Source organism: Oncorhynchus keta, chromosome 15 (genome assembly GCF_023373465.1).
Source record: "Oncorhynchus keta strain PuntledgeMale-10-30-2019 chromosome 15, Oket_V2, whole genome shotgun sequence".
In the NCBI taxonomy this organism is placed as follows: domain Eukaryota; kingdom Metazoa; phylum Chordata; class Actinopteri; order Salmoniformes; family Salmonidae; genus Oncorhynchus; species Oncorhynchus keta.
The window spans coordinates 14,838,251-14,852,570 of record NC_068435.1 but is presented as its reverse complement, the minus strand read 5'-3'; positions in this window follow the sequence as shown (position 1 = coordinate 14,852,570).

The following is a 14,320-nucleotide window of genomic DNA, read 5'->3' as shown; positions in this document are numbered from 1 at the left end:
ATGGCTGCCTAAATATGGTTCCCAATCAGAGACAACAATAAACACCTGCCTCTGATTGAGAACCACTCCAGACAGCCATAGACTTTGCTAGATCACCCCACTAGCTACAATCCCAATACATACCAAAACCCCAAGACAAAACACACCACAATACAAAAAACCCATGCCACACCCTGGCCTGAACCAAACATGAAGATAAACACAAAATACTTCGACCAGGGCGTGACAGAACCTCCCCCCTAAGGTGTGGACTCCCGAACGCACCTCAAAACAACAGGGAGGGTCCGGGTGGGCGTCTGTCCATGGTGGCGGCTCCGGCGCGGGACGTGGACCCCACTCAGTCAATGTCTTAGTCCCCTCTCCTCGTGTCCCTGGATAGTCCACCCTCGCCGCCGACCATGGACTAGTAGTCCTCACCCAGAACCCCACTGGACTGAGGAGCAGATCGGGACTGAAGGGAAAGCTCGGGAGTGAGAGAAAGCTCGGGAGTGAGAGAAAGCTCGGGAGTGAGAGGAAGCTCGGGAGTGAGAGGAAGCTCGGGAGTGAGAGGAAGCTCGGGAGTGAGAGGAAGCTCAGGAGTGAGAGGAAGCGCAGGCAGGTTGATGGATCTACCAGATCCTGGCTGACTGGCAGATCCTGGCTGACTGGCGTATCCTGGCTGACTAGCGGATCTGGCAGATCCTGGCTGACTGGCGGATCCTGGCTGACTGGTAGATCCTGGCTGACTGGCAGATTCTGGCGGATCCTGGCCGACTGGCGGATCCTGGCCGACTGGCGGATCCAGGCTGACTGGCAGATCCTGGCCGACTGGCAGATCCTGGCCGACTGGCAGTTCTGGCGGCGCTGGGCAGACTGGCGGCGCTGGGCAGACTGGGGGCACTGGCGGCGCTGGGCAGACTGGGGGCACTGGCGGCGCTGGGCAGACTGGCGGTGCAGGGCAGACTGGCGGTGCTGGCGGCGCAGGGCAGACTGGCGGCACTGGTGGCGCTGGGCAGACTGGTGGCGCTGGGCATACTGGCGGCGCTGGGCAGACTGGCGGCGCTGGGCAGACTGGCGGCGCTGGGCAGACTGAAAGATCTGGCTGCTCCATGCTGACTGTCGGCTCTGGCTGCTCCACGCTGACTGGCGGCTCTGGCTGCTCCACGCTGACTGGCGGCTCTGGCTGCTCCACGCTGACTGGCGGCTCTGGCTGCTCCATGTGGGCTGACAGCTCTGGCGGCTTCTTACAGACTAGCAGCTCCTTGCAGACTGACAGCTCCTTGCAGACTGACAGCTCCTTGCAGACTGACAGCTTTTTGCAGACTGACAGCTCTGGCTGCTTCATGCAGACTGACAGCTCTGGCTGCTTCATGCAGACTGACAGCTCTGGCTGCTCCATGCAGACTGACAGCTCTGGCTGCTCCATGCAGACTGACATCTCTGGCTATTCCATGCAGACTGACATCCCTGGCTGATCCATGCAGACTGACATCTCTGGCTGCTCCATGTGGGCTGACAGCTCTGGCGGCTTCTTACAGACTGGCAGCTCCTTGCAGACTGACAGCTCCTTGCAGACTGGCAGCTCCTTGCAGACTGGCAGCTCATTGCAGACTGACAGCTCATTGCAGACTGACAGCTCTGGCTGCTTCATGCAGACTGACATCTCTGGCTGCTTCATGCAGACTGACATCTCTGGCTGATCCATGCAGACTGACATCTCTGGCTGCTCCATGTGGACTGACAGCTCTGGCGGCTTCTTACAGACTGGCAGCTCCTTGCAGACTGGCAGCTCCTTGCAGACTGGCAGCTCCTTGCAGACTGGCAGCTCCTTGCAGACTGGCAGCTCTGGCTGCGCTGAACAGACAGGAGACTCCAGCAGCGCTGTAGAGGAAGAAGGCTCTAGCTGCGCTGAACAGGCGGGAGACTCCGGTAGCGCTGTAGAGGAGAAAGGCTCTGGCTGCGCTGAACAGGCGGGAGACTCCGGCAGCGCTGGATAGGAGGAAGGCTCTGATAGCGCTAGACAGGCGGGAGACTCCGACAGCGCTGGAGAGGCGAGGCGCACTGTAGGCCTGATGCGTGGTGCTGGCACTGGTGGAACTGAACCGAGGACACGCACAGGAAGCCTGGTGCGAGGAGCTGCTACCGGAGGACTGGGGTGTGGAGGTGGCACAGGATGGGCTCGACCGTGAAGGCGTACTGGAGATCTTGAGAGCAGTGCTGGCACAGGACGTGCAAGGCTAGGGATGTGCACAGGAGGCCTGATGCGTGAGGCTGGCACCAACTTCACCAGCCGAATAACACGCACCTCAGGACGAGTATGGAGCGCTGACCCAGGTGCCATCAAATCCCCGACACGTTCTGTTGGGCGAATTCATGCAAAAAACACCAACACAGCAACTCCCTCATTTCTCTCTCCTCCAATTTCCCCATTAACTCCTTCAGTCTCTGCTTCGCTCACCTCCAACACCGGCTCTGGTCTCCTCCTTGGTTCCTCACGATAAACAGGGAGAGTTGGCTCAGGTCTGACTCCTGACTCTGCCACACTCTCCCTGAGCCCCCCCAATAAATATTTGGGGCTGACTCTCAGGCTTCCTTCCGAGTCGCAGTGCTGCCTCCTCATACCGGCGCCTCTCCGCTCTCGCCGCCTCCAGTTCTTCCTTGGGGCGGCGATATTCTCCAGGCTGAGCCCAGGGTCCTTTACCGTCCAGTTCTTCATCCTCTTTGGGCTGCTCCTGTTGCCTCTTCTCCTGCTGCACCTTTGGGCGGCTACACTCCCCTGGTTTAGCCCAGGGTCCTCTCCCGTCAAGGATTTCCTCCCATGTCCAGAAATCCTTATTGCGCATCTCCTCTTTGGGCTGCTCCTGCCTGTTGACACGCTGCTTGGTCCGTTTAGGGTGGGTGATTCTGTAACGATTTTCTAGGTGTGGTGAAGGAGAGTCGGACCAAACTGCAGCGTGTAGATTGCGATCCATGTTTAATGAATAAAAACGTAACACGAATCTAAAACACAAACACTACAAAACAAAGAACGTAACGAAAACCGAAACAGCCTATACTAGTGAAAACTAACACAGACAGGAACAAGGACACTAAGGACAATCACCCACAAAACAACCAAAGAATATGGCTGCCTAAATATGGTTCCCAATCAGAGACAACGATAAACACCTGCCTCTGATTGAGAACCACTCCAGACAGCCATAGACTTTGCTAGATCACCCCACTAGCTACAATCCCAATACATACCAAAACCCCAAGACAAAACACACCACAATACAAAAACCCCATGCCACACCCTGGCCTGAACCAAACATGAAGAGAAACACAAAATACTTCGACCAGGGCGTGACAAGTTCATGCTTGAGAACCCACAAACGTCGCTGAGTTACAGCAGCTCTGCATGGAAGAGTGGGCCACAATTCCTCCACAGCAACGTGAAAGACTGATCAACAACTACAGGAAGCATTTGGTTGCAGTCATTTCTGCTGAAGGAGGTACAACCAGTTATTGAGTGAAAGGGGGCAATTACTTTTTCATACAGGGCCATTGGGTGTTGCATAACTTTGTTTATTAAATAAATGAAATAAGTATGTAATTGTTGTGTTATTAGTTCACTCAGGTTTCCTTTATCTAATATTAGGTTTTGGTTGAAGATCTGATAACATTCAGTATCCAAAATATGCAAAAGTAGAGAACATTTGAACGGGGACAGATGCATTTTCACGGCAACCATACAATTTAAGCTGCATTCAGTAATTAAACAGCTCAAGTAACAAATTAATATTTGAACACGTTCTTCTTGGCCATGGGTATTCTGAAGTGCTGGCCAGAAGGAAGCCTCTCGAACTGAGGGTGTGGAGGGTGGGAGGGGTCACCAACAACAGCCAGTGTCTTCCTTTTGGTTGCCTTGTGGGACAGACTGCTCAATTGTGCCTGTGGTCGACCAATTACTTTGCTGGCTGTGTTTACTATTCTGTTCAGTTTTCTTCTGCTCCTTATGCTCAGATTACCATACCAGACTGTCATATTGAATGTGAGGATGCTCTCCATCAGACTGCTGTACACCCTCTCCAGAACATCCTGTCTGACCCCTGACCCCTTCAATTTCCTAATTAGAAACAGGCACTGGCAAATGATTATTGTTGTTATTTTTTAAATACAGTCTGCAATCTTTGTAAAGCTCAGCTTGTCATCAATTTGTGTCCCTAGGTCTTTGAAACACTCAACCACCTCCACTGGTTGGTCATTCAGAGAGAGTGGTTGGGACATCGGCAGGTTGTTGCCATTGATGATTAGCTCCTTTGTCTTGTCCACATTGATGTGGGGGCACTTGACCGGTCCGGGACCATTCTGGAAGGTTGTTGGCCTGTTTAAAATAGGTGTCCCCATCTGACGTAGTAAATTGTCCCACCAGAGCCATGTCATCTGCTTACTTAAAAAGGCTCACATTGTTTCCTGGATGAAGAGAGTGAAGAAGTGAAAGAGAGATTCAATGCGTTCTAGTTGCATTAACCAGTCAGTCAGGTATCTGACCCAGGCTGTGCAGTCAGAGGTTGGCCACTGCTCTTCTCTCCTCTCCCGGGCTTAGCTGTCACTGTTCTAATTGCCTGGCTGTGACCCCGCCCCCCTCCATTCACCGGGCTAATTAGTCTTTCTTTAGGGCTCTCTAATTCAGTTCAGTTTAATACAATTATAGCTTTATTGGCATGGAAACTGAGGGGAATTACATTGTCAAAAGTGAATTATGACTCACTCTCTATTTCTACAGGAGTTTTCCTTCAGTATTTTGGATTAGGGTAGAGGACTGGCAATCTGTTTGCTGAGAGGTCTTGAATGTGTGTTGATTGGATTACTGTACTTACTTGCTCTCAGTTTGTTTTTTACAGTTTCTTAGTGTCTTAGTGTGGACTATAATGTGGAGTGAATGACCGCCCAAAAATACCCCTGGCATACCTAGCACAACCCCCCCACACACAAGCACTCATACATAAACACACATATTAATATGGACTGTAGCACGTCTTCCCTCCTTTCCTTCAGGTGCCAGGGAATAATTTAACCAGACGGGGGAAGTTCTAAAAGAAAAAGAACAGAAGAGGATGTGAGAATTAGAGCAGAGATTGAAGGCATGCAAATCACATGATCATGATATGCTAATGAGCATTGTGAGGGAGGGGTGCAGGCAGGGGTGAGGGGGGGGTAAAGTTTAGTTAGGGAGTGGGCTGGCGAAACAGCGGGCATATGAGCGCTGCTTGGGCGAGCAGTGAGTACACACATTGCCATGCTGAGAGAGAGAACATTTAGCAAAGGAGAGAGAGAGAAAAATCAAGATTGAAGGAGAGAAATAGAGAAAAAGACAAGAGAGATGGCCCCACAGGTTAATGGATGCTGATTGATTCAACAAATTACATTTCACAACTACACTCCCTCTCTTTTCTCTCACCATTCCACACACACTCCCTCTCTTTTCTCTCACCATTCCACACACTCTCTCTCTTTTCTCTCACCATTCCACACACACTCCCTCTCTTTTCTCTCACCATTCCACACACACTCCCTCTCTTTTCTCTCACCATTCCACACACACTCCCTCTCTTTTCTCTCACCATTCCACACACACTCCCTCTCTTTTCTCTCACCATTCCACACACACTCCCTCTCTTTTCTCTCACCATTCCACACACACTCCCTCTCTTTTCTCTCACCATTCCACACACACTCCCTCTCTTTTATCTCACCATTCCTCACACACTCCCTCTCTTTTCTCTCACCATTCCACACACACTCCCTCTTTTATCTCACCATTCCACACACACTCCCTCTCTTTTCTCTCACCATTCCACACACACTCCCTCTCTTTTCTCTCACCATACCACACACACTCCCTCTCTTTTCTCTCACCATTCCACACACACTCCCTCTCTTTTATCTCACCATTCCTCACACACTCCCTCTCTTTTCTCTCACCATTCCACACACACTCCCTCTCTTTTTCTCTCACCATTCCACACACACTCCTCTCTTTTTATCTCACCATTCCACACACACTCCCTCTCTTTTCTCTCACCATTCCACACACACTCCCTCTCTTTTCTCTCACCATTCCACACACACTCCCTCTCTTTTCTCTCACCATTCCACACACACTCCCTCTCTTTTCTCTCACCATTCCACACACACTCCCTCTCTTTTCTCTCACCATTCCACACACACTCCCTCTCTTTTCTCTCACCATTCCACACACACTCCCTCTCTTTTCTCTCACCATTCCACACACACACTCCCTCTCTTTTATCTCACCATTCCACACACACTCCCTCTCTTTTCTCTCACCATTCCACACACACACTCCTTCTCTTTTCTCTCACCATTCCACACACACTCCCTCTCTTTTCTCTCACCATTCCACACACACTCCCTCTCTTTTCTCTCACCATTCCACACACACTCCCTCTCTTTTCTCTCACCATTCCACACACACTCCCTCTCTTTTCTCTCACCCATTCCACACACACTCCTTCTCTTTTCTCTCACCATTCCACACACACACTCCCTCTCTTTTATCTCACCATTCCACACACACTCCCTCTCTTTTCTCTCACCATTCCACACACACACTCCTTCTCTTTTCTCTCACCATTCCACACACACTCCTTCTCTTTTCTCTCACCATTCCACACACACTCCCTCTCTTTTCTCTCACCATTCCACACACACTCCCTCTCTTTTCTCTCACCATTCCACACACACTCCCTCTCTTTTCTCTCACCATTCCACACACACTCCCTCTCTTTTCTCTCACCATTCCACACACACTCCCTCTCTTTTCTCTCACCATTCCACACACACTCCCTCTCTTTTCTCTCACCATTCCACACACACTCCCTCTCTTTTCTCTCACCATTCCACACACACTCCCTCTCTTTTCCCACCTTTGTTTTGTTGTATTTGTTTCTCAGTAACTTGCACTTTGCAGTCTTTATAGATCCTGTAGACATAAGCTTCATGAGCAAAGTCGAAATAACAGGCAGTAACTCAAATAAAATCTAATCACATTTGATTGGTCTCTAACACATATTTGGCAGATGTTATTGCAGATGTATAGCGAAACACCTAACAATACAAAACACAACATACAAATCCGCCCCAAAATGTAATGACCGAAATGAAGAAATATCAGAATGAGCAATGTCAGAGTCCGGAATATATATAAACCACAAAACAACAGGAAAGAATTCAGACCCCTTGACTTTTTCCACATTTTGTTACGTTACAGCCTGATTATGGGGTATTGTGTGTAGATTGGTGAGGGAAAAAAATATTTTGTCAATTTTAGAATAAGGCTGTAATGTAACAAATTGCAGCAAAAGTCAAGGGGTCTGAATACTTTATATTTTTAAAATACTTTTTTTGCTGTAGACCTCCTGGAGGGCAGGCAGTTTACCCCCAGTGATGCGCTGGGCTGATCGCAGCACCACCCTCTGGAGAGCCCTTTGACTCAGACGAGAAATCAAGTTTACCCCCAGTGATGCGTTGGGCTGATCGCAGCACCACCCTCTGGAGAGCCCTTTGACTCAGACTAGAAATGAAGTTTAACCCTGTGTGACAATATTGGCTTCCGCACAGAAGCAATCAAACTTTTTAATTACATTTTTTCCTCCCAAATAAAATTGGAATTGATTTCAAACAGTTCAAATGTTCAGAGTATTTTAGGAATCAAGAAGTTACTGACTTGCACCCCTAAATTTAGTTTATTATCTCTCTGGGGAAAATGTGTCTGACAACTCGATAACCTGGCATCCCATTATGGGAAGTTACACAGTAAAAGAATCCTGTAGTTTGGCGATAACTAACTGGCAGCCAGCTAGCTGTAAATACTGTAAATAAAGGTACAGTATGTTACCAAACATTCCAAATAAACTTTGGCTTAATAGTCCATTATAGTGTAGGTACTGTTAAAACCAATTCTTGGGGGGTATTTACGGTAACATATTGTACTTAAAAAAAATTTTTTTACAGTATCTTGTTGCCAATAAGTTTCCATAAAAACAACATATATTTTTTTTTACAGTGTATGGACAAACTTGTCATCCATGCACTAAACATGATAAATGTCTCTCATTTGATGACAATGGCCTAGCAACCAAAAACAAGTCTTGGCTACCAAGTGTTGGAATCTCAGTCATTCTACCTGCCTATATATGTGTTCTTGGCCTACCTAAACCAGAACAGAGTATTTGCCATGAATGACAGTGTCTATGGGAGTTGGGACTTACCATCTCTTCTTTAGTCAGACAGATTGAGCAAGACAGAGTGTGACACTCCTTAGGAACCATGTCATCTCATACATTCCATTCTTCTTTATCAAACACACAACCGCTGTCTCCATTTGGACTTTAAATACATTTTAAGGGACTGAATGGGGAGACCATATCACAATCTGTTTTTTTAGGTGGTGCGGGTGGGGTAGCAGATCTTTATTGAACAAGACTGCACATATGCGACCTCCGCGCGCCATAACGTGTGATGGAACACTTTACCTCGAGATAAGCACGGGAATGAGAAAAAAACGATATAAAAAAATCGGGCGACGAACGCAATTCTATTTTTTTAAGCAAAATATTAATGATCTTTCATTTGGTTCTCATCAGAAAGGCTGCCGGGGGAAATTGCATTCTATACTGGTGAAAGAAAGCCAGAGCGAGACTGGATAATGGGCAATAGGTGTGTAGCCTAGGAAAAGAAACGAGAGAGGGAGGGAGAAACGACAAATACCCTGATGGGGTGGGGGTAGAGAGCAGGGGAGAGTGGCTAAGGTTGGAGTGGGGGAGAGAGAGAAGAAAATGGAGAGATTGGAAATATAAATTTATGACATTGAAAATGACTATGACAGAGTTGGGACAGGTCCCTTTACTCTCTCCTCTCTTTGGTAGCAGTCAACCTTGCAATGAGGGCAGATCACACAGAAATATGCTGTTGGGGGGTGCTGAGCGCCGCAGACCGGAGGAAATGAGGGGAGTGGAAGAGGTATGGATGCTTAGGTAAGGTGGGGTGAGGGGTGAGGGGTGGGGGTAGCCTGCTAGATGGGGGTGAGGTGGGCAGCCTGGTAGACGGGGGGGGGGTAGCCTGGTAGACGGGGGGTGGGGTAGCCTTGTAGACAGGGGTGGGGTAGCTTGGTAGGCGGGGGTGAGGGGGGTAGCCTGGTAGATGGGGGTGGGGGTAGCCTGGTAGACAGGGGTGGGGGGTAGCCTGGTAGACAGGGGTGGGGTTAGCCTGGTAGATGGGGGTGGGGATAGCCTGGTAGATGGGGGTGGGGGTAGCCTGGTAGACGGGGGTGGGGATAGCCTGGTAGATGGGGGTGGGGATAGCCTGGTAGACGGGGTGGGGGTATGGTAGATGGGGTGGGTAGCCTGGTAGACAGGGGTGGGGATAGCCTGGTAGACGGGGGGTGGGGATAGCCTGGTAGACGGGGGGTGGGGATAGCCTGGTAGACGGGGGTGAGGGGGTAGCCTGCTTGACGGGGGTGGGGATAGCCTGGTAGACGGGGGTGAGGGGGGTAGCCTGGTAGACGGGGGTGGGGATAGCCTGGTAGACGGGGGTGAGGGGGGTAGCCTGGTAGACGGGGGTGGGGGTAGTCTGGTAGGGGTGAAGAAGGCCATGAGCGGGTGAGATGATGTTGTCAGTGACCGATGTAAATCGCAGCACTAACAGACACAGTCGGCTGGGTGCGCAGGGCGGGGCCTGCCGCCACGGCAATGGCACTGACAAATTGAATATTTTCAGAGGACTTAATCAGAGGAAAATGGGGTTTCATCTGTACGCCTCCCAGCTGCCTGCAAAAAAATAAATGATTGCCTGTCCCTCTTGTTTTCACCCTCTCGTCCCTCTCTCTTTCTTTCTTTTCTCCCTAGCACTCTCTCTCTCTCACTGAGCACAGCGACTGAACTATGGGAAGGTTACCAAAAGGGAGTATCTGTGGCATTCTACAAAAGGAGAGGGAAACACAAGAGCACACACACACACACATAGACCTTACAGAAATATGTATTCAATGTTTATATATTCCTATTGGTTGGTTGAATTTACAAATCAATAAGGTCATTGGTCATGCTTGCAGATTAGGGAGATAGCGACGTACCAGTCTGTATTGACATGCAAGCGGCAGGTCATGTTCTGAAATACTGTGTTCTATTTAAGCGATAATACACAAGAGGCCATGTGTTACGACATTTTTATCATGGTTGCGACATGGTCACTGATTTCTGCATGTCTAATGTTAACACTAGACTGGTCCACTTGCTCTTCATCTTGTTTCATTTCTTTCATGTCCTCCTCCTCTTATTGTTGGCAGAGTTCTTCAAATGTTAGTGGATAAAACAAATCAAAAGTAACTTTAAAATCATCCATACATGACAAGTTACAGGTGCTGAGGCTAGTAGTTGTAAAAGTAGTGGTAGTGCGTTGTCTCGTATATCATTGGCAGGATAGGCTCTAACAATGGGGAATTCCAAACCACCAGTTGTATAATTCAGCAATAAGGCACGGGGGTGTGGTATATGGCGTATAAACCATGACTAAGGCCTGTTATTATGCATGACGCAACGCAGCGTGCCTGGATACAGCCCTTAGCCGTGGTATATTGGCTATATACCACAAACCCCCGATTTGCCTTATTGCTATTATAAACTGGTTTCCAGTGTAATAAGAGCAGTAAAAATAAAAGTTTTGTCATACCCGTGGTATATGGTCTGATATACCACAGCTGTCAACCAATCATCATTCCGGGTTCAAAACACCCCGTTTTTCTAATTTCATATTTACAATGAATTTTTTATTTATTTAACTAAGCAAGTCAGTTGCGAACAAACTATTATTTACAATGACGGCCTAGGAACAGTGGGTTAACTGCCTTGTTCAGGGGCAGAACGGCAGATTATTACCTTGTCAGCTTGGGGATTCGATCTAGCAACCTTTCGGTTACTGGTCCAATGCCCAACGCTCAAACGACTAGGCTGCCTGCCGCCCGTATACAGGTTCACTATGTAGTGTACATGTCCTGATATGGATACTGTATATGTACGGTACCTGTTAGATATTGGGGGCATCCTGGGATGTGTTTAGTGTATGTTATTTCTGTAAGAGATGAGTTAGCTAGCATGCTCTAATTGTAACGGTCACAGTAGCTTCCTGCTAATTCACTTATTTCCATGACAACAGACAAATCAGGAATGTACAGCCATCAATATACTGTTGTCCTGCACATCTAATGTGCTTCCTTGTGTCTATCTTCTGGTACTTGCATTTATTGTATTTTCTAAAATGTTTGTCATTGTTATGACGCTTGATTACGAAATACCCAGTCTGATATGGACATATGTTTCCCATGTTATTAGCAAGGTGTTCCTAATGTTTGGTATACTGAATGTACAGTCTGTGATTTCAGGGCATGGAGGATTAACTGCATTTTATTTTATTTTACTGTACTTTACATGATGATTTAGGAGTAACCTTATTTGATAGATACCAGAACTATTATGGAGTAGTGATGAAGAAAAACTTGGATGGCTATTCAGAAACTAAGTGCTCCTGGTTGCAAAGTTTATTTCCAAAGCTTGGAAAACGCAACGAAATAAGTTGAAAACTGGAAGATTTTTGTTGTGTTTCAAATGTTTTCATTTCAGTAAGAATGCAAATATGTACGTAAAGTACCAGTCAAAAGTTTGGACACACCTACTCATTATTTTTAATATTTTCTACATTGTAGAATAATACTGAAGCCATCAAAACTGTGAAATAACACTTATGGAATCATTTAGCAACCAAAAAAGGGTTAAACAAATCAAAATACATGTTGAGATTCTTCTTTGCCTTGATGACAGCTTTGCACAAAGCTCTTTTATTTTATTTAAAATTGTAAATTTTATTTTACCCCTTTTTCTCCCCAATTTCGTGGTATCCAATTGTTTTTTAGTAGCTACTATCTTGTCTCATCACTACAACTCCCGTACGGGCTCGGGAGAGACGAAGGTTGAAAGTCATGCGTCCTCCGATACACAAGCCGCACTGCTTCTTAACACAGTGCGCATCTAACCCGGAAGCCAGTGTGTCAGAGCACCAATGTGTTAGAGGAAACACCATGCACCTGGCAACCTTGGTTGGCGTGCACTGCGCCCGGCCCGCCACAGGAGTCGCTGGTGCGCGATGAGACAAGGAGACGAGGCCAATTGTGCGTTGCCCCACGGACCTCCCGGTCATGGCCGGTTACGACAGAGCCTGGGCGCGAACCCAGGGTCTCTGGTGGCACAGCTGGCGCTGCAGTACAGCTTTGCACACTCTTGGCATTCTCTCAACCAGCTTCACCTCAAATGCTTTTGACTGGAACTGTATCTATCTATGTATGTACATGTCTGCATATATAAGTATGATCATTTTATTTAGATACCGCAAATACAGTGTCTTATAAGGGGGCAGGGCATTATGAAAATACACATAAATCCATCCATCAATCAATCATACAGTATAGCCTATGTATATTTCAGTGAAGTACATATACATATGTATTGTATTACCAACCTCACACATAAAAACACACATACCAGCCCAGATTCACAAAACACTTCTTATACAAATAAAGAAAAGAAAGACATTTCTTCTTAAGGGTTTGTGCAGTGGTCTAAGCCACTGCATCGCAGTGCTAGCTGGGCCACCATAGATCCTGGTTCGAGTCCAGGCACTGGCAGCGCAAAATTGGCCCAGCGTCGTCCGGGTTAGGGGAGGGTTTGGCCGGCAGAGATGCTCTTGTCCCATCGTGCACTAGCGACTCCTGTGCCAGGTGCAAGGTGTTTCCTCCTACACATTGGTGCGGCTGGCTTCCGAGTTAAGCAGGCGGCTTGGCTGGGTTGTGTTTCGGAGGACGCACGGCTCTCGAGCTTCGCCTCTCCCGAGTCCGTACGGGAGTTGCAGCGTTACAAGACTGTAACTACAAATTGGATATCACAAAATTGGGGAGAAAAACGAGTAAAAAATATATAAAATACATATAAGGTTTGTGAATCTGGGCCCAGGTCTCTATGCCGCAGGTGACCATCGAGTGCTGGATAAACACAAATAAATCTTCCTTCTCACCGCAGCAATCAGTCATCTATCTGCTCTGCACTGGGAGTGGGGAGTGTGTGTATGTGTGTGTTGGGTGGATATCGGTGTTTGGTGTAATGAATGATATGTGCGGCATAAAAGGTTTGGTATGCTGCTGAAGGGTTGTGTGGAGAAGGGTTTGTGTATTTTTGTGCGTGCGGGTGTGTTTAGATGGTGTATGTTGCGAGCGAATGCTAACAACTACACCGACCGAGCTAGCAGCTCATGCTCAAGATTATGGTGAACATTCCCGTACAAAAATAACATTCTAAACAAGCAGAATTCGAGTCCATGCATACATTAAGATGACAAGGAACATATTACCTTAGTTTTTTGTGGATATAGAGCGATATTTACACACTTCTAATCACAAAATTAGCAGAGAAGAAAAATACAGCTAACCTTGTTCAGGTAGGTCGGAACATAGAACATTTATAATGGCTGATGCAACAGGTTCAGAGGAAAAGGACCGAACCATTCCACAGTTCTCGATTGTAAAACTCCGATGAGAGATACTGAGAGATTTGCATCGGTTGTACAAAAGCTACACCAACTTAATCATAGTTAAAGATGAATGGTAAATTAAGCAATGCCACAGTAGAACATTAATTCAGAATTAAATTAATTAAATTAAATAACCCCAAACGTGACCTGATTGAACCAGTCCACTCAAAATAAGTGTGAAGATTCAAAGTAGCATACCTCTGCTATATCAAAATAAAATATATCATAACCCAGCAAAATTACCTTGCCAACCAGTTACCTGTAGTTTTCTATATTGGCTTGATACACAATTTAGCGTAGCTGTAATAGATGTGTTAGCATATAGCTGTTCCATCCATAGACCCACATGAGCAGAGAGGGCTTCACAGCTTTGATGACATTATCTATTTATTCCATGATGAATGTAGCAATCTCCCCCCTGTTGCCCTGTCTGCCTAATTTGTTATGATGTGACACAGTGGAGGCTTGGTCGACTTGTTGATGGTAGGTCCAGCAGCTAAGTGGGATGAGAACTCCAAAAAGACCACGAGGCTGACAAAATATGTATTTGTTTTGATTTGTTTAGTTCTGGTGTCCGAAAGACACCAGATTTATGGTTTGCAGTAGAATAGTAGGCTACATACTCAACAGGATTTCATTCCAGTTTGAGTCTACAATAGTTTGAGTTGAAGAGGAAATTGCTGAAACAAAGTCATAGATGCAC